The sequence below is a fragment of the Rhipicephalus microplus genome, unplaced genomic scaffold (genome assembly GCF_043290135.1).
Source record: "Rhipicephalus microplus isolate Deutch F79 unplaced genomic scaffold, USDA_Rmic scaffold_62, whole genome shotgun sequence".
Taxonomy (NCBI): Eukaryota; Metazoa; Arthropoda; class Arachnida; order Ixodida; family Ixodidae; genus Rhipicephalus; species Rhipicephalus microplus.
In genome coordinates, this window is record NW_027464635.1 from 1,698,940 (window position 1) to 1,720,183 (window position 21,244).

General features: G+C 46.6%; 39 non-coding genes across 39 annotated transcripts; all 39 read right to left on the reverse strand.

Annotated features, from left to right (window-relative positions):
- Positions 1-141: 141 nt before the first annotated feature.
- Positions 142-215, reverse strand: TRNAT-AGU (transfer RNA threonine (anticodon AGU)). The gene has a single exon. It is a non-coding gene; the product is annotated as a tRNA-Thr (tRNA).
- A 267-nt stretch (positions 216-482) lies between these two features.
- Positions 483-556, reverse strand: TRNAA-AGC (transfer RNA alanine (anticodon AGC)). Its single transcript has one exon. It is a non-coding gene; the product is annotated as a tRNA-Ala (tRNA).
- Positions 557-1,161: 605 nt separating this feature from the next.
- On the reverse strand, positions 1,162-1,235 carry TRNAT-AGU (transfer RNA threonine (anticodon AGU)). Its single transcript has one exon. It is a non-coding gene; the product is annotated as a tRNA-Thr (tRNA).
- Positions 1,236-1,321: 86 nt separating this feature from the next.
- Positions 1,322-1,401, reverse strand: TRNAA-AGC (transfer RNA alanine (anticodon AGC)). Its single transcript has one exon. It is a non-coding gene; the product is annotated as a tRNA-Ala (tRNA).
- Positions 1,402-1,669: 268 nt separating this feature from the next.
- Positions 1,670-1,743, reverse strand: TRNAT-AGU (transfer RNA threonine (anticodon AGU)). Its single transcript has one exon. It is a non-coding gene; the product is annotated as a tRNA-Thr (tRNA).
- A 435-nt stretch (positions 1,744-2,178) lies between these two features.
- On the reverse strand, positions 2,179-2,252 carry TRNAA-AGC (transfer RNA alanine (anticodon AGC)). The gene has a single exon. It is a non-coding gene; the product is annotated as a tRNA-Ala (tRNA).
- A 436-nt stretch (positions 2,253-2,688) lies between these two features.
- On the reverse strand, positions 2,689-2,762 carry TRNAT-AGU (transfer RNA threonine (anticodon AGU)). The gene has a single exon. It is a non-coding gene; the product is annotated as a tRNA-Thr (tRNA).
- A 266-nt stretch (positions 2,763-3,028) lies between these two features.
- TRNAA-AGC (transfer RNA alanine (anticodon AGC)) lies at positions 3,029-3,102 on the reverse strand. Its single transcript has one exon. It is a non-coding gene; the product is annotated as a tRNA-Ala (tRNA).
- A 774-nt stretch (positions 3,103-3,876) lies between these two features.
- Positions 3,877-3,950, reverse strand: TRNAA-AGC (transfer RNA alanine (anticodon AGC)). The gene has a single exon. It is a non-coding gene; the product is annotated as a tRNA-Ala (tRNA).
- Positions 3,951-4,553: 603 nt separating this feature from the next.
- On the reverse strand, positions 4,554-4,627 carry TRNAT-AGU (transfer RNA threonine (anticodon AGU)). The gene has a single exon. It is a non-coding gene; the product is annotated as a tRNA-Thr (tRNA).
- A 268-nt stretch (positions 4,628-4,895) lies between these two features.
- TRNAT-AGU (transfer RNA threonine (anticodon AGU)) lies at positions 4,896-4,969 on the reverse strand. The gene has a single exon. It is a non-coding gene; the product is annotated as a tRNA-Thr (tRNA).
- A 95-nt stretch (positions 4,970-5,064) lies between these two features.
- TRNAA-AGC (transfer RNA alanine (anticodon AGC)) lies at positions 5,065-5,138 on the reverse strand. The gene has a single exon. It is a non-coding gene; the product is annotated as a tRNA-Ala (tRNA).
- Positions 5,139-6,248: 1,110 nt separating this feature from the next.
- TRNAA-AGC (transfer RNA alanine (anticodon AGC)) lies at positions 6,249-6,322 on the reverse strand. Its single transcript has one exon. It is a non-coding gene; the product is annotated as a tRNA-Ala (tRNA).
- Positions 6,323-7,433: 1,111 nt separating this feature from the next.
- Positions 7,434-7,507, reverse strand: TRNAT-AGU (transfer RNA threonine (anticodon AGU)). Its single transcript has one exon. It is a non-coding gene; the product is annotated as a tRNA-Thr (tRNA).
- Positions 7,508-7,944: 437 nt separating this feature from the next.
- On the reverse strand, positions 7,945-8,018 carry TRNAA-AGC (transfer RNA alanine (anticodon AGC)). The gene has a single exon. It is a non-coding gene; the product is annotated as a tRNA-Ala (tRNA).
- Positions 8,019-8,283: 265 nt separating this feature from the next.
- TRNAT-AGU (transfer RNA threonine (anticodon AGU)) lies at positions 8,284-8,357 on the reverse strand. Its single transcript has one exon. It is a non-coding gene; the product is annotated as a tRNA-Thr (tRNA).
- Positions 8,358-8,454: 97 nt separating this feature from the next.
- On the reverse strand, positions 8,455-8,528 carry TRNAT-AGU (transfer RNA threonine (anticodon AGU)). The gene has a single exon. It is a non-coding gene; the product is annotated as a tRNA-Thr (tRNA).
- Positions 8,529-10,149: 1,621 nt separating this feature from the next.
- On the reverse strand, positions 10,150-10,223 carry TRNAT-AGU (transfer RNA threonine (anticodon AGU)). The gene has a single exon. It is a non-coding gene; the product is annotated as a tRNA-Thr (tRNA).
- A 437-nt stretch (positions 10,224-10,660) lies between these two features.
- TRNAA-AGC (transfer RNA alanine (anticodon AGC)) lies at positions 10,661-10,734 on the reverse strand. The gene has a single exon. It is a non-coding gene; the product is annotated as a tRNA-Ala (tRNA).
- A 265-nt stretch (positions 10,735-10,999) lies between these two features.
- Positions 11,000-11,073, reverse strand: TRNAT-AGU (transfer RNA threonine (anticodon AGU)). The gene has a single exon. It is a non-coding gene; the product is annotated as a tRNA-Thr (tRNA).
- A 97-nt stretch (positions 11,074-11,170) lies between these two features.
- TRNAT-AGU (transfer RNA threonine (anticodon AGU)) lies at positions 11,171-11,244 on the reverse strand. The gene has a single exon. It is a non-coding gene; the product is annotated as a tRNA-Thr (tRNA).
- A 265-nt stretch (positions 11,245-11,509) lies between these two features.
- TRNAT-AGU (transfer RNA threonine (anticodon AGU)) lies at positions 11,510-11,583 on the reverse strand. The gene has a single exon. It is a non-coding gene; the product is annotated as a tRNA-Thr (tRNA).
- Positions 11,584-12,017: 434 nt separating this feature from the next.
- On the reverse strand, positions 12,018-12,091 carry TRNAT-AGU (transfer RNA threonine (anticodon AGU)). The gene has a single exon. It is a non-coding gene; the product is annotated as a tRNA-Thr (tRNA).
- A 436-nt stretch (positions 12,092-12,527) lies between these two features.
- Positions 12,528-12,601, reverse strand: TRNAA-AGC (transfer RNA alanine (anticodon AGC)). The gene has a single exon. It is a non-coding gene; the product is annotated as a tRNA-Ala (tRNA).
- A 265-nt stretch (positions 12,602-12,866) lies between these two features.
- On the reverse strand, positions 12,867-12,940 carry TRNAT-AGU (transfer RNA threonine (anticodon AGU)). The gene has a single exon. It is a non-coding gene; the product is annotated as a tRNA-Thr (tRNA).
- Positions 12,941-13,037: 97 nt separating this feature from the next.
- On the reverse strand, positions 13,038-13,111 carry TRNAT-AGU (transfer RNA threonine (anticodon AGU)). The gene has a single exon. It is a non-coding gene; the product is annotated as a tRNA-Thr (tRNA).
- A 1,621-nt stretch (positions 13,112-14,732) lies between these two features.
- Positions 14,733-14,806, reverse strand: TRNAT-AGU (transfer RNA threonine (anticodon AGU)). Its single transcript has one exon. It is a non-coding gene; the product is annotated as a tRNA-Thr (tRNA).
- Positions 14,807-15,243: 437 nt separating this feature from the next.
- TRNAA-AGC (transfer RNA alanine (anticodon AGC)) lies at positions 15,244-15,317 on the reverse strand. The gene has a single exon. It is a non-coding gene; the product is annotated as a tRNA-Ala (tRNA).
- A 265-nt stretch (positions 15,318-15,582) lies between these two features.
- TRNAT-AGU (transfer RNA threonine (anticodon AGU)) lies at positions 15,583-15,656 on the reverse strand. Its single transcript has one exon. It is a non-coding gene; the product is annotated as a tRNA-Thr (tRNA).
- A 97-nt stretch (positions 15,657-15,753) lies between these two features.
- On the reverse strand, positions 15,754-15,827 carry TRNAT-AGU (transfer RNA threonine (anticodon AGU)). Its single transcript has one exon. It is a non-coding gene; the product is annotated as a tRNA-Thr (tRNA).
- Positions 15,828-16,092: 265 nt separating this feature from the next.
- TRNAT-AGU (transfer RNA threonine (anticodon AGU)) lies at positions 16,093-16,166 on the reverse strand. The gene has a single exon. It is a non-coding gene; the product is annotated as a tRNA-Thr (tRNA).
- A 434-nt stretch (positions 16,167-16,600) lies between these two features.
- TRNAT-AGU (transfer RNA threonine (anticodon AGU)) lies at positions 16,601-16,674 on the reverse strand. Its single transcript has one exon. It is a non-coding gene; the product is annotated as a tRNA-Thr (tRNA).
- Positions 16,675-17,110: 436 nt separating this feature from the next.
- TRNAA-AGC (transfer RNA alanine (anticodon AGC)) lies at positions 17,111-17,184 on the reverse strand. Its single transcript has one exon. It is a non-coding gene; the product is annotated as a tRNA-Ala (tRNA).
- A 265-nt stretch (positions 17,185-17,449) lies between these two features.
- Positions 17,450-17,523, reverse strand: TRNAT-AGU (transfer RNA threonine (anticodon AGU)). Its single transcript has one exon. It is a non-coding gene; the product is annotated as a tRNA-Thr (tRNA).
- A 265-nt stretch (positions 17,524-17,788) lies between these two features.
- TRNAA-AGC (transfer RNA alanine (anticodon AGC)) lies at positions 17,789-17,862 on the reverse strand. The gene has a single exon. It is a non-coding gene; the product is annotated as a tRNA-Ala (tRNA).
- A 435-nt stretch (positions 17,863-18,297) lies between these two features.
- On the reverse strand, positions 18,298-18,371 carry TRNAT-AGU (transfer RNA threonine (anticodon AGU)). Its single transcript has one exon. It is a non-coding gene; the product is annotated as a tRNA-Thr (tRNA).
- A 1,451-nt stretch (positions 18,372-19,822) lies between these two features.
- Positions 19,823-19,896, reverse strand: TRNAT-AGU (transfer RNA threonine (anticodon AGU)). Its single transcript has one exon. It is a non-coding gene; the product is annotated as a tRNA-Thr (tRNA).
- Positions 19,897-20,332: 436 nt separating this feature from the next.
- Positions 20,333-20,406, reverse strand: TRNAA-AGC (transfer RNA alanine (anticodon AGC)). The gene has a single exon. It is a non-coding gene; the product is annotated as a tRNA-Ala (tRNA).
- A 605-nt stretch (positions 20,407-21,011) lies between these two features.
- On the reverse strand, positions 21,012-21,085 carry TRNAA-AGC (transfer RNA alanine (anticodon AGC)). The gene has a single exon. It is a non-coding gene; the product is annotated as a tRNA-Ala (tRNA).
- Positions 21,086-21,244: the final 159 nt, after the last annotated feature.

The following is a 21,244-nucleotide window of genomic DNA, read 5'->3' on the forward strand; positions in this document are numbered from 1 at the left end:
GCTGTTTACTAGACAGGCGCTTTAACCAACTAATCCACGGCGCTTGTGCAGCGTCTTGTTCAGGCAGGGACAGCATCAGAAGTATTTCGAACTAAACTTCGAAAACAAAAAAAACTGGAGAGAGGTTTGTCTTGACTCTCGAGGCACCGGTGAGATTCGAACTCACGATCTCCTGTTTACTAGACAGGCGCTTTAACCAACTAAGCCACGGCGCTTGTGCAGCGTCTTGTTCAGGCAGTGACACCATCAGAAGCATTTAGAACTAAACTTCGAAAACAAAAAACTAGAGAGAAGTTTGTCTTGACTCTCGAGGCACCGGTGAGATTCGAACTCACGATCTCCGGTTTACTAGACAAGAAATTTAACCAAATAAGCCACGGCGTCTGCGCAGCGTCTTGTTCAGGCAGTGACACCATTGGAAGTATTTCGAACAATACTTCGAAAACAAAAAAAATCAGAAGAGACGTTAGTCTTGACTCTCGAGGCACCGGTGAGATTCGAACTCACGATCTCCTGTTTGCTAGACAGGCGCTTTAACCAACTAAGCCAAGGCGCCTGCGCAGCGTCTTGTTCAGGCAGTGACACCATCAGAAGCATTTAGAACTAAACTTCGAAAACAAAAAACTAGACAGACGTTTGTCTTGACTCTCGTGGCACCGGTGAGATTCGAACTAATGATCTCCTGTTTACTAGACATGCGCTTTAACCAACTAAGCCACGGCGCCTGCGCAGCATCTTGTTCAGGCAGTGACACCATCAGAAGTATTTGGAACTAAACTTCGAAAACAAAAAACTAGAGAGACGTTAGTCTTGACTCCCGAGGCACCGGTGAGATTCGAACTCACGATCTGCTGTTTACTAGACAGGCGCTTTAACCAACTAATCCACGGCGCTTGTGCAGCGTCTTGTTCAGGCAGTGACACCATCAGAACTATTTCGAACTAAACTTCGAAAACAAAAAAACTAGAGAGATGTTTGTCTTGACTCTCGAGGCACCGGTGAGATTCGAACTCACGATCTGCTGTTTACTAGACAGGCGCTTTAACCAACTAAGCCACGGCGCTTGTGCAGCGTCTTGTTCAGGCAGTGACAGCATCAGAAGTATTTCGAACTAAACTTCGAAAACAAAAAAAACTAGACAGAGGTTTGTCTTGACTCTCGAGGCACCCGTGAGATTCGAACTCACGATCTCCTGTTTACTAGACAGGCGCTTTAACCAACTAAGCCACGGCGCTTGTGCAGCGTCTTGTTCAGGCAGTGACACCATCAGAAGTATTTCGAACTAAACTTCGAGAACAAAAAACTTGAGAGACGTTTGTCTTGCTTCTCGAGGCAAAGGTGAGATTCGAACTCACGATCTCCTGTTTGCTAGACAGGCGCTTTAACCAACTAAGCTAAGGCGCCTGCGCAGCGTCTTGTTCAGGCAGTGACACCATCACAAGTATTTAGAACTAAACTTCGAAAACAAAAAACTACAGAAAAGTTTGTCTTGACTCTCGTGGCGCCGGGGAGATTGGAACTCATGATCTCCTGTTTACTAGACATGCGCTCTAACCAACTAAGCCACGGCACCTGCGCAGCGTTGTGTTCAGGCAGTGACACCATTAGAAGTATTTCGAACTAAACTTCGAAAACAAAAAAACTAGAGAGCCGTTTGTCTTGACTCTCGAGGCACCGGTGAGATTCGAACTAACGATCTCCTGTTTACTAGACAGGCGCTTTAACCAACTAAGCCACGGCGCCTGCGCAGCATCTTGTTTAGGCAGTGACACCATCAGAAGTATTTCGAACTAAACTACGAAAACAAAAACTAGAGAGACGTTTGTCTTGACTGTCGAGGCACCGGTGAGATTCGAACTCACGATCTCCAGTTTACTAGACAGGCGCTTTAACCAAATAAGCCACGGCGCCTGCGCAGCGTCTTGTTCAGGCAGTGACACCATCAGAAGCATTTAAAACTAAACTTCGAAAACAAAAAACTAGAGAGAAGTTTGTCTTGACTCTCGAGGCACCGGTGAGATTCGAACTCACGATCTCCGGTTTACTAGACAAGAAATTTAACCAAATAAGCCACGGCGTCTGCGCAGCGTCTTGTTCAGGCAGTGACACCATTGGAAGTATTTCGAACAATACTTCGAAAACAAAAAAAATCAGAAGAGACGTTAGTCTTGACTCTCGAGGCACCGGTGAGATTCGAAATCACGATCTCCTGTTTGCTAGACAGGCGCTTTAACCAACTAAGCCAAGGCGCCTGCGCAGCGTCTTGTTCAGGCAGTGACACCATCAGAAGTATTTCGAACTAATCTTCGAAAACAAAGAACTAGAGAGACGTTTGTCTTGACTCTCGAGGCACCGGTGAGATTCGATCTCATGATCTCCGGTTTACTAGACAGGCGCTTTAAGTAACTAAGCCACGGCGCCTGCGCAGCGTCTTGTTCAGGCAGTGACACCATCAGAAGTAATTCGACCTGAACTTCGAAAACAAAAAAACTAGAGAGACGTTTGTCTTGATTCTCGAGGCACCGGTGAGATTCGAACTCACGATCTGCTGTTTACTAGACAGGCGCTTTAACCAACTAAGCCACGGTGCTTGTGCAGCGTCTTGTTCAGGCAGTGACAGCATCAGAAGTATTTCGAACTAAACTTCGAAAACAAAAAAAACTAGACAGAGGTTTGTCTTGACTCTCGAGGCACCGGTGAGATTCGAACTCACGATCTCCTGTTTACTAGACAGGCGCTTTAACCAACTAAGCCACCGTGCTTGTGCAGCGTCTTGTTCAGGCAGTGACACCATCAGAAGTATTTCGAACTAAACTTCGAGAACAAAAAACTTGAGAGACGTTTGTCTTGCTTCTCGAGGCACAGGTGAGATTCGAACTCACGATCTGCTGTTTACTAGACAGGCGCTTTAACCAACTAAGCCACGGCGCTTGTGCAGCGTCTTGTTCAGGCAGTGACAGCATCAGAAGTATTTCGAACAATACTTCAAAAACAAAAAAAACTAGAGAGCCGTTAGTCTTGATTCTCGAGGCACCGGTGAGATTCGAACTCACGATCTCCTGTTTGCTGGACAGGCGCTTTAACCAACTAAGCCACGGCGCCTGCGCAGCGTCTTGTTCAGGCAGTGACACCATCAGAAGCATTTAGAACTAAACTTCGAAAACAAAAAACTAGACAGACGTTTGTCTCGACTCTCGTGGCACCGGTGAGATTCGAACTAATGATCTCCTGTTTACTAGACATGCGCTTTAACCAACTAAGCCACGGCGCCTGCGCAGCATCTTGTTCAGGCAGTGACACCATCAGAAGTATTTCGAACTAAACTTCGAAAATAAAAAACTAGAGAGACGTTAGTCTTGACCCCCGAGGCACCGGTGAGATTCGAACTCACGATCTCCGGTTTACTAGACAGGCGCTTTAACTAACTAAGCCACGGCGCCTGCGCAGCGTCTTGTTCAGACAGTGACACCATCAGAAGTATTTCGAACTGAACTTCGAAAACAAAAGTACTGAATGTGGGGCGAGTTCGTACTCGATCATGACGTCTTTGCGCAAACACGTACACAGACACAAGGAAAAGAGGCAAACAACACGGGCGCCCGTGTTGTTTGTCTATTTTCCTTGTGTCCGTGTACGTGTTTGCGCAAAGAAGTCATGAATGTTCGAAAACAAAAAACTAGAGAGACGTTAGTCTTGACTCCCGAGGCACCGGTGAGATTCAAACTCATGATCTCCTGTTTACTAGACAGGCGCTTTAACCAAATAAGCCACGGCGTCTGCGCAGCTTCTTGTTCAGGCAGTGACACCATTGGAAGTATTTCGAACAATACTTCGAAAGCAAAAAAAAATCAGAAGAGACGTTAGTCTTGACTCTCGAGGCACCGGTGAAATTTGAACTCACGATCTCCTGTTTGCTAGACAGGCGCTTTAACCAACTAAGCCAAGGCGCCTGCGCAGCGTCTTGTTCAGGCAGTGACACCATCACAAGTATTTAGAACTAAACTTCGAAAACAAAAAACTACAGAAAAGTTTGTCTTGATTCTCGTGGCACCGGTGAGATTCGAACTCATGATCTCCTGTTTACTAGACATGCGCTTTAACCAACTAAGCCACGGCACCTGCGCAGCGTCTTGTTCAGGCAGTGACACCATCAGAAGCATTTAGAACTAAACTTCGAAAACAAAAAACTAGACAGACGTTTGTCTTGACTCTCGTGGCACCGGTGAGATTCGAACAAATGATCTCCTGTTTACTAGACATGCGCTTTAACCAACTAAGCCACAGCGCCTGCGCAGCATCTTGTTCAGGCAGTGACACCATCAGAAGTATTTCGAACTAAACTTCGAAAACAAAAAACTAGAGAGACGTTAGTCTTGACTCCCGAGGCACCGGTGAGATTCGAACTCACGATCTGCTGTTTACTAGACAGGCGCTTTAACCAACTAATCCACGGCGCTTGTGCAGCGTCTTGTTCAGGCAGGGACAGCATCAGAAGTATTTCGAACTAAACTTCGAAAACAAAAAAACTGGAGAGAGGTTTGTCTTGACTCTCGAGGCACCGGTGAGATTCGAACTCACGATCTCCTGTTTACTAGACAGGCGCTTTAACCAACTAAGCCACGGCGCTTGTGCAGCGTCTTGTTCAGGCAGTGACACCATGAGAACTATTTCGAACTAAACTTCGAAAACAAAAAAAACTAGAGAGACGTTTGTCTTGACTCTCGAGGCACCGGTGAGATTCGAACTCACGATCTGCTGTTTACTAGACAGGCGCTTTAACCAACTAAGCCACGGCGCTTGTGCAGCGTTTTGTTCAGGCAGTGACAGCATCAGAAGTATTTCGAACTAAACTTCAAAAACAAAAAAAACTAGACAGAGGTTTGTCTTGACTCTCGAGGCACCCGTGAGATTCGAACTCACGATCTCCTGTTTACTAGACAGGCGCTTTAACCAACTAAGCCACGGCGCTTGTGCAGCGTCTTGTTCAGGCAGTGACACCATCAGAAGTATTTCGAACTAAACTTCGAGAACAAAAAACTTGAGAGAGGTTTGTCTTGCTTCTCGAGGCACAGGTGAGATTCGAACTCACGATCTCCTGTTTGCTAGACAGGCGCTTTAACCAACTAAGCCAAGGCGCCTGCGCAGCGTCTTGTTCAGGCAGTGACACCATCACAAGTATTTAGAACTAAACTTCGAAAACAAAAAACTACAGAAAAGTTTGTCTTGACTCTCGTGGCGCCGGGGAGATTCGAACTCATGATCTCCTGTTTACTAGACATGCGCTTTAACCAACTAAGCCACGGCACCTGCCCAGCGTCGTGTTCAGGCAGTGACACCATCAGAAGTATTTCGAACTAAACTACGAAAACAAAAACTAGAGAGACGTTTGTCTTGACTGTCGAGGCACCGGTGAGATTCGAACTCACGAGCTCCAGTTTACTAGACAGGCGCTTTAACCAAATAGGCCACGGCGCCTGCGCAGCGTCTTGTTCAGGCAGTGACACCATTAGAAGCATTTAGAACTAAACTTCGAAAACAAAAAACTAGACAGACGTTTGTCTTGACTCTCGTGGCACCGGTGAGATTCGAACTAATGGTCTCCTGTTTACTAGACATGCGCTTTAACAAACTAAGCCACGGCGCCTGCGCAGCATCTTGTTCAGGCAGTGACACCATCAGAAGTATTTCGAACTAAACTTCGAAAACAAAAAACTAGAGAGACGTTAGTCTTGACTCCCGAGGCACCGGTGAGATTCGAACTCACGATCTGCTGTTTACTAGACAGGCGCTTTAACCAACTAATCCACGGCGCTTGTGCAGCGTCTTGTTCAGGCAGGGACAGCATCAGAAGTATTTCGAACTAAACTTCGAAAACAAAAAAAACTAGAGAGAGGTTTGTCTTGACTCTCGAGGCACCGGTGAGATTCGAACTCACGATCTCCGGTTTACTAGACAGGCGCTTTAACTAACTAAGCCACGGCGCCTGCGCAGCGTCTTGTTCAGACAGTGACACCATCAGAAGTATTTCGAACTGAACTTCGAAAACAAAAAACTAGAGAGACGTTTGTCTTGACTCTTGACGCACCGGTGAGATTCGAACTCACGATCTGCTGTTTACTAGACAGGCTCTTTAACCAACTAAGCCACGGCGCTTCTGCAGCGTCTTGTTCAGGCAGTGACACCATCAGAAGTATTTCGAACTAAACTTCGAGAACAAAAAACTTGAGAGAGGTTTGTCTTGCTTCTCGAGGCACAGGTGAGATTCGAACTCACGATCTCCTGTTTGCTAGACAGGCGCTTTAACCAACTAAGCCAAGGCGCCTGCGCAGCGTCTTGTTCAGGCAGTGACACCATCACAAGTATTTAGAACTAAACTTCGAAAACAAAAAACTACAGAAAAGTTTGTCTTGACTCTCGTGGCGCCGGGGAGATTCGAACTCATGATCTCCTGTTTACTAGACATGCGCTTTAACCAACTAAGCCACGGCACCTGCCCAGCGTCGTGTTCAGGCAGTGACACCATCAGAAGTATTTCGAACTAAACTACGAAAACAAAAACTAGAGAGACGTTTGTCTTGACTGTCGAGGCACCGGTGAGATTCGAACTCACGAGCTCCAGTTTACTAGACAGGCGCTTTAACCAAATAGGCCACGGCGCCTGCGCAGCGTCTTGTTCAGGCAGTGACACCATTAGAAGCATTTAGAACTAAACTTCGAAAACAAAAAACTAGACAGACGTTTGTCTTGACTCTCGTGGCACCGGTGAGATTCGAACTAATGGTCTCCTGTTTACTAGACATGCGCTTTAACAAACTAAGCCACGGCGCCTGCGCAGCATCTTGTTCAGGCAGTGACACCATCAGAAGTATTTCGAACTAAACTTCGAAAACAAAAAACTAGAGAGACGTTAGTCTTGACTCCCGAGGCACCGGTGAGATTCGAACTCACGATCTGCTGTTTACTAGACAGGCGCTTTAACCAACTAATCCACGGCGCTTGTGCAGCGTCTTGTTCAGGCAGGGACAGCATCAGAAGTATTTCGAACTAAACTTCGAAAACAAAAAAAACTGGAGAGAGGTTTGTCTTGACTCTCGAGGCACCGGTGAGATTCGAACTCACGATCTCCGGTTTACTAGACAGGCGCTTTAACTAACTAAGCCACGGCGCCTGCGCAGCGTCTTGTTCAGACAGTGACACCATCAGAAGTATTTCGAACTGAACTTCGAAAACAAAAAACTAGAGAGACGTTTGTCTTGACTCTTGACGCACCGGTGAGATTCGAACTCACGATCTGCTGTTTACTAGACAGGCTCTTTAACCAACTAAGCCACGGCGCTTCTGCAGCGTCTTGTTCAGGCAGTGACACCATCAGAAGTATTTCGAACTAAACTTCGAAAACAAAAAAACTAGAGAGAGGTTTGTCTTGACTCTCGAGGCACCAGTGAGATTCGAACTCACGATCTCCTGTTTACTAGACAGGCGCTTTAACTAACTAAGCCACGGCGCCTGCGCAGCATTTTGTTCAGGCAGTGACACCATCAGAAGTATTTCGAACTAAACTTCGAAAACAAAAGTACTGAATGTGGGGCGAGTTCGTACTCGATCATGACGTCTTTGCGCAAACACGTACACAGACACAAGGAAAAGAGGCAAACAACACGGGCGCCCGTGTTGTTTGCCTATTTTCCTTGTGTCCGTGTACGTGTTTGCGCAAAGAAGTCATGAATGTTCGAAAACAAAAAACTAGAGAGACGTTAGTCTTGACTTCCGAGGCACCGGTGAGATTCAAACTCATGATCTCCTGTTTACTAGACAGGCGCTTTAAGCAAATAAGCCACGGCGTCTGCGCAGCTTCTTGTTCAGGCAGTGACACCATTGGAAGTATTTCGAACAATACTTCGAAAGCAAAAAAAAAATCAGAAGAGACGTTAGTCTTGACTCTCGAGGCACCGGTGAGATTTGAACTCACGATCTCCTGTTTGCTAGACAGGCGCTTTAACCAACTAAGCCAAGGCGCCTGCGCAGCGTCTTGTTCAGGCAGTGACACCATCACAAGTATTTAGAACTAAACTTCGAAAACAAAAAACTACAGAAAAGTTTGTCTTGACTCTCGTGGCACCGGTGAGATTCGAACTCATGATCTCCTGTTTACTAGACATGCGCTTTAACCAACTAAGCCACGGCACCTGCGCAGCGTCGTGTTCAGGCAGTGACACCATTAAAAGTATTTCGAACTAAACTTCGAAAACAAAAAAACTAGAGAGTCGTTTGTCTTGACTCTCGAGGCACCGGTGAGATTCGAACTAACGATCTCCTGTTTACTAGACAGGCGCTTTAACCAACTAAGCCACGGCGCCTGCGCAGCGTCTTGTTTAGGCAGTGACACCATCAGAAGTATTTCGAACTAAACTTCGAAAACAAAAAAAACTGGAGAGAGGTTTGTCTTGACTCTCGAGGCACCGGTGAGATTCGAACTCACGATCTCCTGTTTACTAGACAGGCGCTTTAACCAACTAAGCCACGGCGCTTGTGCAGCGTCTTGTTCAGGCAGTGACACCATCAGAACTATTTCGAACTAATCTTCGAAAACAAAGAACTAGAGAGACGTTTGTCTTGACTCTCGAGGCACCGGTGAGATTCGATCTCACGATCTCCGGTTTACTAGACAGGCGCTTTAAGTAACTAAGCCACGGCGCCTGCGCAGCGTCTTGTTCAGGCAGTGACACCATCAGAAGTAATTCGAACTGAACTTCGAAAACAAAAAAACTAGAGAGACGTTTGTCTTGACTCTCGAGGCACCGGTGAGATTCGAACTCACGATCTGCTGTTTACTAGACAGGCGCTTTAACCAACTAAGCCACGGCACCTGCGCAGCGTCTTGTTCAGGAAGTGACACCATCAGAAGTAATTCGAACTGAACTTCGAAAACAAAAAACTAGAGAGACGTTTGTCTTGACTCTCGAGGCACCGGTGAGATTCGAACTCACGATCTGCTGTTTACTAGACAGGCGCTTTAACCAACTAAGCCACGGCGCTTGTGCAGCGTCTTGTTCAGGCAGTGACACCATCAGAAGTATTTCGAACTAAACTTCGAGAACAAAAAACTTGAGAGACGTTTGTCTTGCTTCTCGAGGCACAGGTGAGATTCGAACTCACGATCTGCTGTTTACTAAACAGGCGCTTTAACCAACTAAGCCACGGCGCTTGTGCAGCGTCTTGGTCAGGCAGTGACAGCATCAGAAGTATTTCGAACTAAACTTCGAGAACAAAAATTTAGAGAGACGTTTGTCTTGACTCTCGAGGCACCGGTGAGATTCGAACTCCCGATCTCCGGTTTACTAGACAGGCGCTTTAACAAACTAAGCCACGGCGCCTGCGCAGCGTCTTGTTCAGACAGTGACACCATCACAAGAATTTCGAACTGAACTTCGAAAACAAAAAACTAGAGAGACGTTTGTCTTGACTCTCGACGCACCGGTGAGATTCGAACTCACGATCTCCTGTTTACTAGACAGGCTCTTTAACCAACTAAGCCACGGCGCTTCTGCAGCGTCTTGTTCAGGCAGTGACACCATCAGAAGTATTTCGAACTAAACTTCGAAAACAAAAAAACTAGAGAGAGGTTTGTCTTGACTCTCGAGGCACCAGTGAGATTCGAACTCACGATCTGCTGTTTACTAGACAGGCGCTTTAACCAACTAATCCACGGCGCTTGTGCAGCGTCTTGTTCAGGCAGGGACAGCATCAGAAGTATTTCGAACTAAACTTCGAAAACAAAAAAAACTGGAGAGAGGTTTGTCTTGACTCTCGAGGCACCGGTGAGATTCGAACTCACGATCTCCGGTTTACTAGACAGGCGCTTTAACTAACTAAGCCACGGCGCCTGCGCAGCGTCTTGTTCAGACAGTGACACCATCAGAAGTATTTCGAACTGAACTTCGAAAACAAAAAACTAGAGAGACGTTTGTCTTGACTCTTGACGCACCGGTGAGATTCGAACTCACGATCTGCTGTTTACTAGACAGGCTCTTTAACCAACTAAGCCACGGCGCTTCTGCAGCGTCTTGTTCAGGCAGTGACACCATCAGAAGTATTTCGAACTAAACTTCGAAAACAAAAAAACTAGAGAGAGGTTTGTCTTGACTCTCGAGGCACCAGTGAGATTCGAACTCACGATCTCCTGTTTACTAGACAGGCGCTTTAACTAACTAAGCCACGGCGCCTGCGCAGCATTTTGTTCAGGCAGTGACACCATCAGATGTATTTCGAACTAAACTTCGAAAACAAAAGTACTGAATGTGGGGCGAGTTCGTACTCGATCATGACGTCTTTGCGCAAACACGTACACAGACACAAGGAAAAGAGGCAAACAACACGGGCGCCCGTGTTGTTTGCCTATTTTCCTTGTGTCCGTGTACGTGTTTGCGCAAAGAAGTCATGAATGTTCGAAAACAAAAAACTAGAGAGACGTTAGTCTTGACTTCCGAGGCACCGGTGAGATTCAAACTCATGATCTCCTGTTTACTAGACAGGCGCTTTAAGCAAATAAGCCACGGCGTCTGCGCAGCTTCTTGTTCAGGCAGTGACACCATTGGAAGTATTTCGAACAATACTTCGAAAGCAAAAAAAAAATCAGAAGAGACGTTAGTCTTGACTCTCGAGGCACCGGTGAGATTTGAACTCACGATCTCCTGTTTGCTAGACAGGCGCTTTAACCAACTAAGCCAAGGCGCCTGCGCAGCGTCTTGTTCAGGCAGTGACACCATCACAAGTATTTAGAACTAAACTTCGAAAACAAAAAACTACAGAAAAGTTTGTCTTGACTCTCGTGGCACCGGTGAGATTCGAACTCATGATCTCCTGTTTACTAGACATGCGCTTTAACCAACTAAGCCACGGCACCTGCGCAGCGTCGTGTTCAGGCAGTGACACCATTAAAAGTATTTCGAACTAAACTTCGAAAACAAAAAAACTAGAGAGCCGTTTGTCTTGACTCTCGAGGCACCGGTGAGATTCGAACTAACGATCTCCTGTTTACTAGACAGGCGCTTTAACCAATTAAGCCACGGCGCCTGCGCAGCGTCTGGTTTAGGCAGTGACACCATCAGAAGTATTTCGAACTAAACTTCGAAAACAAAAAAAACTGGAGAGAGGTTTGTCTTGACTCTCGAGGCACCGGTGAGATTCGAACTCACGATCTCCTGTTTACTAGACAGGCGCTTTAACCAACTAAGCCACGGCGCTTGTGCAGCGTCTTGTTCAGGCAGTGACACCATCAGAACTATTTCGAACTAATCTTCGAAAACAAAGAACTAGAGAGACGTTTGTCTTGACTCTCGAGGCACCGGTGAGATTCGATCTCACGATCTCCGGTTTACTAGACAGGCGCTTTAAGTAACTAAGCCACGGCGCCTGCGCAGCGTCTTGTTCAGGCAGTGAAACCATCAGAAGTAATTCGAACTGAACTTCGAAAACAAAAAAATTAGAGAGACGTTTGTCTTGACTCTCGAGGCACCGGTGAGATTCGAACTCACGATCTGCTGTTTACTAGACAGGCGCTTTAACCAACTAAGCCACGGCGCCTGCGCAGCGTCTTGGTCAGGCAGTGACAGCATCAGAAGTATTTCGAACTAAACTTCGAGAACAAAAATTTAGAGAGACGTTTGTCTTGACTCTCGAGGCACCGGTGAGATTCGAACTCCCGATCTCCGGTTTACTAGACAGGCGCTTTAACTAACTAAGCCACGGCGCCTGCGCAGCGTCTTGTTCAGACAGTGACACCATCACAAGAATTTCGAACTGAACTTCGAAAACAAAAAACTAGAGAGACGTTTGTCTTGACTCTCGACGCACCGGTGAGATTCGAACTCACGATCTCCTGTTTACTAGACAGGCTCTTTAACCAACTAAGCCACGGCGCTTCTGCAGCGTCTTGTTCAGGCAGTGACACCATCAGAAGTATTTCGAACTAAACTTCGAAAACAAAAAAACTAGAGAGAGGTTTGTCTTGACTCTCGAGGCACCAGTGAGATTCGAACTCACGATCTCCTGTTTACTAGACAGGCGCTTTCACTAACTAAGCCACGGCGCCTGCGCAGCATTTTGTTCAGGCAGTGACACCATCAGAAGTATTTCGAACTAAACTTCGAAAACAAAAGTACTGAATGTGGGGCGAGTTCGTACTCGATCATGACGTCTTTGCGCAAACACGTACACAGACACAAGGAAAAGAGGCAAACAACACGGGCGCCCGTGTTGTTTGCCTATTTTCCTTGTGTCCGTGTACGTGTTTGCGCAAAGAAGTCATGAATGTTCGAAAACAAAAAACTAGAGAGACGTTAGTCTTGACTCCCGAGGCACCGGTGAGATTCAAACTTATGATCTCCTGTTTACTAGACAGGCGCTTTAACCAAATAAGCCACGGCGTCTGCGCAGCTTCTGGTTCAGGCAGTGACGCCATTGGAATTATTTCGAACAATACTTCGAAACCAAAAAAAAATCAGAAGAGACGTTAGTCTTGACTCTCGAGGCACCGGTGAGATTCGAACTCACGATCTCCTGTTTGCTAGACAGGCGCTTTAACCAACTAAGCCAAGGCGCCTGCGCAGCGTCTTGTTCAGGCAGTGACACCATCACAAGTATTTAGAACTAAACTTCGAAAACAAAAAACTACAGAAAAGTTTGTCTTGACTCTCGTGGCACCGGTGAGATTCGAACTCATGATCTCCTGTTTACTAGACATGCGCTTTAACCAACTAAGCCACGGCACCTGCGCAGCGTCGTGTTCAGGCAGTGACACCATTAAAAGTATTTCGAACTAAACTTCGAAAACAAAAAAACTAGAGAGTCGTTTGTCTTGACTCTCGAGGCACCGGTGAGATTCGAACTAACGATCTCCTGTTTACTAGACAGGCGCTTTAACCAACTAAGCCACGGCGCCTGCGCAGCGTCTTGTTTAGGCAGTGACACCATCAGAAGTATTTCGAACTAAACTTCGAAAACAAAAAAAACTGGAGAGAGGTTTGTCTTGACTCTCGAGGCACCGGTGAGATTCGAACTCACGATCTCCTGTTTACTAGACAGGCGCTTTAACCAACTAAGCCACGGCGCTTGTGCAGCGTCTTGTTCAGGCAGTGACACCATCAGAACTATTTCGAACTAATCTTCGAAAACAAAGAACTAGAGAGACGTTTGTCTTGACTCTCGAGGCACCGGTGAGATTCGATCTCACGATCTCCGGTTTACTAGACAGGCGCTTTAAGTAACTAAGCCACGGCGCCTGCGCAGCGTCTTGTTCAGGCAGTGACACCATCAGAAGTAATTCGAACTGAACTTCGAAAACAAAAAAACTAGAGAGACGTTTGTCTTGACTCTCGAGGCACCGGTGAGATTCGAACTCACGATCTGCTGTTTACTAGACAGGCGCTTTAACCAACTAAGCCACGGCACCTGCGCAGCGTCTTGTTCAGGAAGTGACACCATCAGAAGTAATTCGAACTGAACTTCGAAAACAAAAAACTAGAGAGACGTTTGTCTTGACTCTCGAGGCACCGGTGAGATTCGAACTCACGATCTGCTGTTTACTAGACAGGCGCTTTAACCAACTAAGCCACGGCGCTTGTGCAGCGTCTTGTTCAGGCAGTGACACCATCAGAAGTATTTCGAACTAAACTTCGAGAACAAAAAACTTGAGAGACGTTTGTCTTGCTTCTCGAGGCACAGGTGAGATTCGAACTCACGATCTGCTGTTTACTAAACAGGCGCTTTAACCAACTAAGCCACGGCGCTTGTGCAGCGTCTTGGTCAGGCAGTGACAGCATCAGAAGTATTTCGAACTAAACTTCGAGAACAAAAATTTAGAGAGACGTTTGTCTTGACTCTCGAGGCACCGGTGAGATTCGAACTCCCGATCTCCGGTTTACTAGACAGGCGCTTTAACAAACTAAGCCACGGCGCCTGCGCAGCGTCTTGTTCAGACAGTGACACCATCACAAGAATTTCGAACTGAACTTCGAAAACAAAAAACTAGAGAGACGTTTGTCTTGACTCTCGACGCACCGGTGAGATTCGAACTCACGATCTCCTGTTTACTAGACAGGCTCTTTAACCAACTAAGCCACGGCGCTTCTGCAGCGTCTTGTTCAGGCAGTGACACCATCAGAAGTATTTCGAACTAAACTTCGAAAACAAAAAAACTAGAGAGAGGTTTGTCTTGACTCTCGAGGCACCAGTGAGATTCGAACTCACGATCTGCTGTTTACTAGACAGGCGCTTTAACCAACTAATCCACGGCGCTTGTGCAGCGTCTTGTTCAGGCAGGGACAGCATCAGAAGTATTTCGAACTAAACTTCGAAAACAAAAAAAACTGGAGAGAGGTTTGTCTTGACTCTCGAGGCACCGGTGAGATTCGAACTCACGATCTCCGGTTTACTAGACAGGCGCTTTAACTAACTAAGCCACGGCGCCTGCGCAGCGTCTTGTTCAGACAGTGACACCATCAGAAGTATTTCGAACTGAACTTCGAAAACAAAAAACTAGAGAGACGTTTGTCTTGACTCTTGACGCACCGGTGAGATTCGAACTCACGATCTGCTGTTTACTAGACAGGCTCTTTAACCAACTAAGCCACGGCGCTTCTGCAGCGTCTTGTTCAGGCAGTGACACCATCAGAAGTATTTCGAACTAAACTTCGAAAACAAAAAAACTAGAGAGAGGTTTGTCTTGACTCTCGAGGCACCAGTGAGATTCGAACTCACGATCTCCTGTTTACTAGACAGGCGCTTTAACTAACTAAGCCACGGCGCCTGCGCAGCATTTTGTTCAGGCAGTGACACCATCAGATGTATTTCGAACTAAACTTCGAAAACAAAAGTACTGAATGTGGGGCGAGTTCGTACTCGATCATGACGTCTTTGCGCAAACACGTACACAGACACAAGGAAAAGAGGCAAACAACACGGGCGCCCGTGTTGTTTGCCTATTTTCCTTGTGTCCGTGTACGTGTTTGCGCAAAGAAGTCATGAATGTTCGAAAACAAAAAACTAGAGAGACGTTAGTCTTGACTTCCGAGGCACCGGTGAGATTCAAACTCATGATCTCCTGTTTACTAGACAGGCGCTTTAAGCAAATAAGCCACGGCGTCTGCGCAGCTTCTTGTTCAGGCAGTGACACCATTGGAAGTATTTCGAACAATACTTCGAAAGCAAAAAAAAAATCAGAAGAGACGTTAGTCTTGACTCTCGAGGCACCGGTGAGATTTGAACTCACGATCTCCTGTTTGCTAGACAGGCGCTTTAACCAACTAAGCCAAGGCGCCTGCGCAGCGTCTTGTTCAGGCAGTGACACCATCACAAGTATTTAGAACTAAACTTCGAAAACAAAAAACTACAGAAAAGTTTGTCTTGACTCTCGTGGCACCGGTGAGATTCGAACTCATGATCTCCTGTTTACTAGACATGCGCTTTAACCAACTAAGCCACGGCACCTGCGCAGCGTCGTGTTCAGGCAGTGACACCATTAAAAGTATTTCGAACTAAACTTCGAAAACAAAAAAACTAGAGAGCCGTTTGTCTTGACTCTCGAGGCACCGGTGAGATTCGAACTAACGATCTCCTGTTTACTAGACAGGCGCTTTAACCAATTAAGCCACGGCGCCTGCGCAGCGTCTGGTTTAGGCAGTGACACCATCAGAAGTATTTCGAACTAAACTTCGAAAACAAAAAAAACTGGAGAGAGGTTTGTCTTGACTCTCGAGGCACCGGTGAGATTCGAACTCACGATCTCCTGTTTACTAGACAGGCGCTTTAACCAACTAAGCCACGGCGCTTGTGCAGCGTCTTGTTCAGGCAGTGACACCATCAGAACTATTTCGAACTAATCTTCGAAAACAAAGAACTAGAGAGACGTTTGTCTTGACTCTCGAGGCACCGGTGAGATTCGATCTCACGATCTCCGGTTTACTAGACAGGCGCTTTAAGTAACTAAGCCACGGCGCCTGCGCAGCGTCTTGTTCAGGCAGTGAAACCATCAGAAGTAATTCGAACTGAACTTCGAAAACAAAAAAATTAGAGAGACGTTTGTCTTGACTCTCGAGGCACCGGTGAGATTCGAACTCACGATCTGCTGTTTACTAGACAGGCGCTTTAACCAACTAAGCCACGGCGCCTGCGCAGCGTCTTGGTCAGGCAGTGACAGCATCAGAAGTATTTCGAACTAAACTTCGAGAACAAAAATTTAGAGAGACGTTTGTCTTGACTCTCGAGGCACCGGTGAGATTCGAACTCCCGATCTCCGGTTTACTAGACAGGCGCTTTAACTAACTAAGCCACGGCGCCTGCGCAGCGTCTTGTTCAGACAGTGACACCATCACAAGAATTTCGAACTGAACTTCGAAAACAAAAAACTAGAGAGACGTTTGTCTTGACTCTCGACGCACCGGTGAGATTCGAACTCACGATCTCCTGTTTACTAGACAGGCTCTTTAACCAACTAAGCCACGGCGCTTCTGCAGCGTCTTGTTCAGGCAGTGACACCATCAGAAGTATTTCGAACTAAACTTCGAAAACAAAAAAACTAGAGAGAGGTTTGTCTTGACTCTCGAGGCACCAGTGAGATTCGAACTCACGATCTCCTGTTTACTAGACAGGCGCTTTCACTAACTAAGCCACGGCGCCTGCGCAGCATTTTGTTCAGGCAGTGACACCATCAGAAGTATTTCGAACTAAACTTCGAAAACAAAAGTACTGAATGTGGGGCGAGTTCGTACTCGATCATGACGTCTTTGCGCAAACACGTACACAGACACAAGGAAAAGAGGCAAACAACACGGGCGCCCGTGTTGTTTGCCTATTTTCCTTGTGTCCGTGTACGTGTTTGCGCAAAGAAGTCATGAATGTTCGAAAACAAAAAACTAGAGAGACGTTAGTCTTGACTCCCGAGGCACCGGTGAGATTCAAACTTATGATCTCCTGTTTACTAGACAGGCGCTTTAACCAAATAAGCCACGGCGTCTGCGCAGCTTCTGGTTCAGGCAGTGACGCCATTGGAATTATTTCGAACAATACTTCGAAACCAAAAAAAAATCAGAAGAGACGTTAGTCTTGACTCTCGAGGCACCGGTGAGATTCGAACTCACGATCTCCTGTTTGCTAGACAGGCGCTTTAACCAACTAAGCCAAGGCGCCTGCGCAGCGTCTTGTTCAGGCAGTGACACCATCACAAGTATTTAGAACTAAACTTCGAAAACAAAAAACTACAGAAAAGTTTGTCTTGACTCTCGTGGCACCGGTGAGATTCGAACTCATGATCTCCTGTTTACTAGACATGCGCTTTAACCAACTAAGCCACGGCACCTGCGCAGCGTCGTGTTCAGGCAGTGACACATTTGGAAGTATTTCGAACTAAACTTCGAAAACAAAAAAACTAGAGAGCCGTTTGTCTTGACTCTCGAGGCACCGGTGAGATTCGAACTAACGATCTCCTGTTTACTAGACAGGCGCTTTAACCAACTAAGCCACGGCGCCTGCGCAGCGTCTTGTTTAGGCAGTGACACCATCAGAAGTATTTCGAACTAAACAACGAAAACAAAAACTGGAGAGACGTTTGTCTTGACTCTCGAGGCACCGGTGAGATTCGAACTCACGATCTCCAGTTTACTAGACAGGCGCTTTAACCAAATAAGCCACGGCGCCTGCGCAGCGTCTTGTTCAGGCAGAGACACCATTAGAAGTATTTCGAACAATACTTCAAATACAAAAAAAACTAGAGAGCCGTTAGTCTTGATTCTCGAGGCACCGGTGAGATTCGAACTCACGATCTCCTGTTTGCTGGACAGGCGCTTTAACCAACTAAGCCACGGCGCCTGCGCAGCGTCTTGTTCAGGCAGTGACACCATCAGAAGCATTTAGAACTAAACTTCGAAAACAAGAAACTAGACAGACGTTTGTCTTGACTCTCGTGGCACCGGTGAGATTCGAACTAATGATCTCCTGTTTACTAGACATGCGCTTTAACCAACTAAGCCACGGCGCCTGCGCAGCATCTTGTTCAGGCAGTGACACCATCAGAAGTATTTCGAACTAAACTTCGAAAACAAAAAACTACAGAGACGTTAGTCTTGACTCCCGAGGCACCGGTGAGATTCGAACTCACGATCTGCTGTTTACTAGACAGGCGCTTTAACCAACTAATCCACGGCGCTTGTGCAGCGTCTTGTTCAGGCAGGGACAGCATCAGAAGTATTTCGAACTAAACTTCGAAAACAAAAAAAACTGGAGAGAGGTTTGTCTAGACTCTCGAGGCACCGGTGAGATTCGAACTCACGATCTCCTGTTTACTAGACAGGCGCTTTAACCAACTAAGCCACGGCGCTTGTGCAGCGTCTTGTTCAGGCAGTGACACCATCAGAACTATTTCGAACTAAACTTCGAAAACAAAAAACTAGAGAGACGTTTGTCTTGACTCTCGAGGCACCGGTGAGATTCGAACTCACGATCTGCTGTTTACTAGACAGGCGCTTTAACCAACTAAGCCACGGCGCTTGTGCAGCGTCTTGTTCAGGCAGTGACACCATCAGAAGCATTTAGAACTAAACTTCGAAAGCAAAAAACTAGAGAGACGTTAGCCTTGACTCCCGAGGCACCGGTGAGATTCGAACTCACGATCTGCTGTTTACTAGACAGGCGCTTTAACCAACTAATCCACGGCGCTTGTGCAGCGTCTTGTTCAGGCAGGGACAGCATCAGAAGTATTTCGAACTAAACTTCGAAAACAAAAAAAACTGGAGAGAGGTTTGTCTTGACTCTCGAGGCACCGGTGAGATTCGAACTCACGATCTCCGGTTTACTAGACAGGCGCTTTAACTAACTAAGCCACGGCGCCTGCGCAGCATCTTGTTCAGACAGTGACACCATCAGAAGTATTTCGAACTGAACTTCGAAAACAAAAAACTAGAGAGACGTTTGTCTTGACTCTCGACGCACCGGTGAGATTCGAACTCACGATCTGCTGTTTACTAGACAGGCTCTTTAACCAACTAAGCCACGGCGCTTCTGCAGCGTCTTGTTCAGGCAGTGACACCATCAGAAGTAATTCGAACTGAACTTCGAAAACAAAAAAACTAGAGAGACGTTTGTCTTGACTCTCGAGGCACCGGTGAGATTCGAACTCACGATCTGCTGTTTACTAGACAGGCGCTTTAACCAACTAAGCCACGGCGCTTGTGCAGCGTCTTGTTCAGGCAGTGACACCATCAGAAGTATTTCGAACTAAACTTCGAGAACAAAAAACTTGAGAGACGTTTGTCTTGCTTCTCGAGGCACAGGTGAGATTCGAACTCACGATCTGCTGTTTACTAGACAGGCGCTTTAACCAACTAAGCCACGGCGCTTGTGCAGCGTCTTGGTCAGGCAGTGACAGCATCAGAAGTATTTCGAACTAAACTTCGAGAACAAAAATTTAGAGAGACGTTTGTCTTGACTCTCGAGGCACCGGTGAGATTCGAACTCCCGATCTCCGGTTTACTAGACAGGCGCTTTAACTAACTAAGCCACGGCGCCTGCGCAGCGTCTTGTTCAGACAGTGACACCATCACAAGAATTTCGAACTGAACTTCGAAAACAAAAAACTAGAGAGACGTTTGTCTTGACTCTCGACGCACCGGTGAGATTTGAACTCACGATCTCCTGTTTACTAGACAGGCTCTTTAACCAACTAAGCCACGGCGCTTCTGCAGCGTCTTGTTCAGGCAGTGACACCATCAGAAGTATTTCGAACTAAACTTCGAAAACAAAAAAACTTGAGAGAGGTTTGTCTTGACTCTCGAGGCACCAGTGAGATTCGAACTCACGATCTCCTGTTTACTAAACAGGCGCTTTAACTAACTAAGCCACGGCGCCTGCGCAGCATTTTGTTCAGGCAGTGACACCATCAGAAGTATTTCGAACTAAACTTCGAAAACAAAAGTACTGAATGTGGGGCGAGTTCGTACTCGATCATGACGTCTTTGCGCAAACACGTACACAGACACAAGGAAAAGAGGCAAACAACACGGGCGCCCGTGTTGTTTGCCTATTTTCCTTGTGTCCGTGTACGTGTTTGCGCAAAGAAGTCATGAATGTTCGAAAACAAAAAACTAGAGAGACGTTAGTCTTGACTCCCGAGGCACCGGTGAGATTCAAACTTATGATCTCCTGTTTACTAGACAGGCGCTTTAACCAAATAAGCCACGGCGTCTGCGCAGCTTCTGGTTCAGGCAGTGACACCATTGGAAGTATTTCGAACAATACTTCGAAACCAAAAAAAAATCAGAAGAGACGTTAGTCTTGACTCTCGAGGCACCGGTGAGATTCGAACTCACGATCTCCTGTTTGCTAGACAGGCGCTTTAACCAACTAAGCCAAGGCGCCTGCGCAGCGTCTTGTTCAGGCAGTGACACCATCACAAGTATTTAGAAGTAAACTTCGAAAACAAAAAAACTAGAGAGCCGTTTGTCTTGACTCTCGAGGCACCGGTGAGATTCGAACTAACGATCTCCTGTTTACTAGACATGCGCTTTAACCAACTAAGCCACGGCACCTGCGCAGCGTCGTGTTCAGGCAGTGACACCATTAGAAGTATTTCGAACTAAACTTCGAAAACAAAAAACTAGAGAGCCGTTTGTCTTGACTCTCGAGGCACCGGTGAGATTCGAACTAACGATCTCCTGTTTACTAGACAGGCGCTTTAACCAACTAAGCCACTGCGCCTGCGCAGCGTCTTGTTTAGGCAGTGACACCATCAGAAGTATTTCGAACTAAACAACGAAAACAAAAACTAGAGAGACGTTTGTCTTGACTCTCGAGGCACCGGTGAGATTCGAACTCACGATCTCCAGTTTACTAGACAGGCGCTTTAACCAAATAAGCCACGGCGCCTGCGCAGCGTCTTGTTCAGGCAGTGACACCATTAGAAGTATTTCGAACAATACTTCAAATACAAAAAAAAACTAGAGAGCCGTTAGTCTTGATTCTCGAGGCACCGGTGAGATTCGAACTCACGATCTCCTGTTTGCTGGACAGGCGCTTTAACCAACTAAGCCACGGCGCCTGCGCAGCGTCTTGTTCAGGCAGTGACACCATCAGAAGCATTTAGAACTAAACTTCGAAAACAAGAAACTAGACAGACGTTTGTCTTGACTCTCGTGGCACCGGTGAGATTCGAACTAATGATCTCCTGTTTACTAGACATGCGCTTTAACCAACTAAG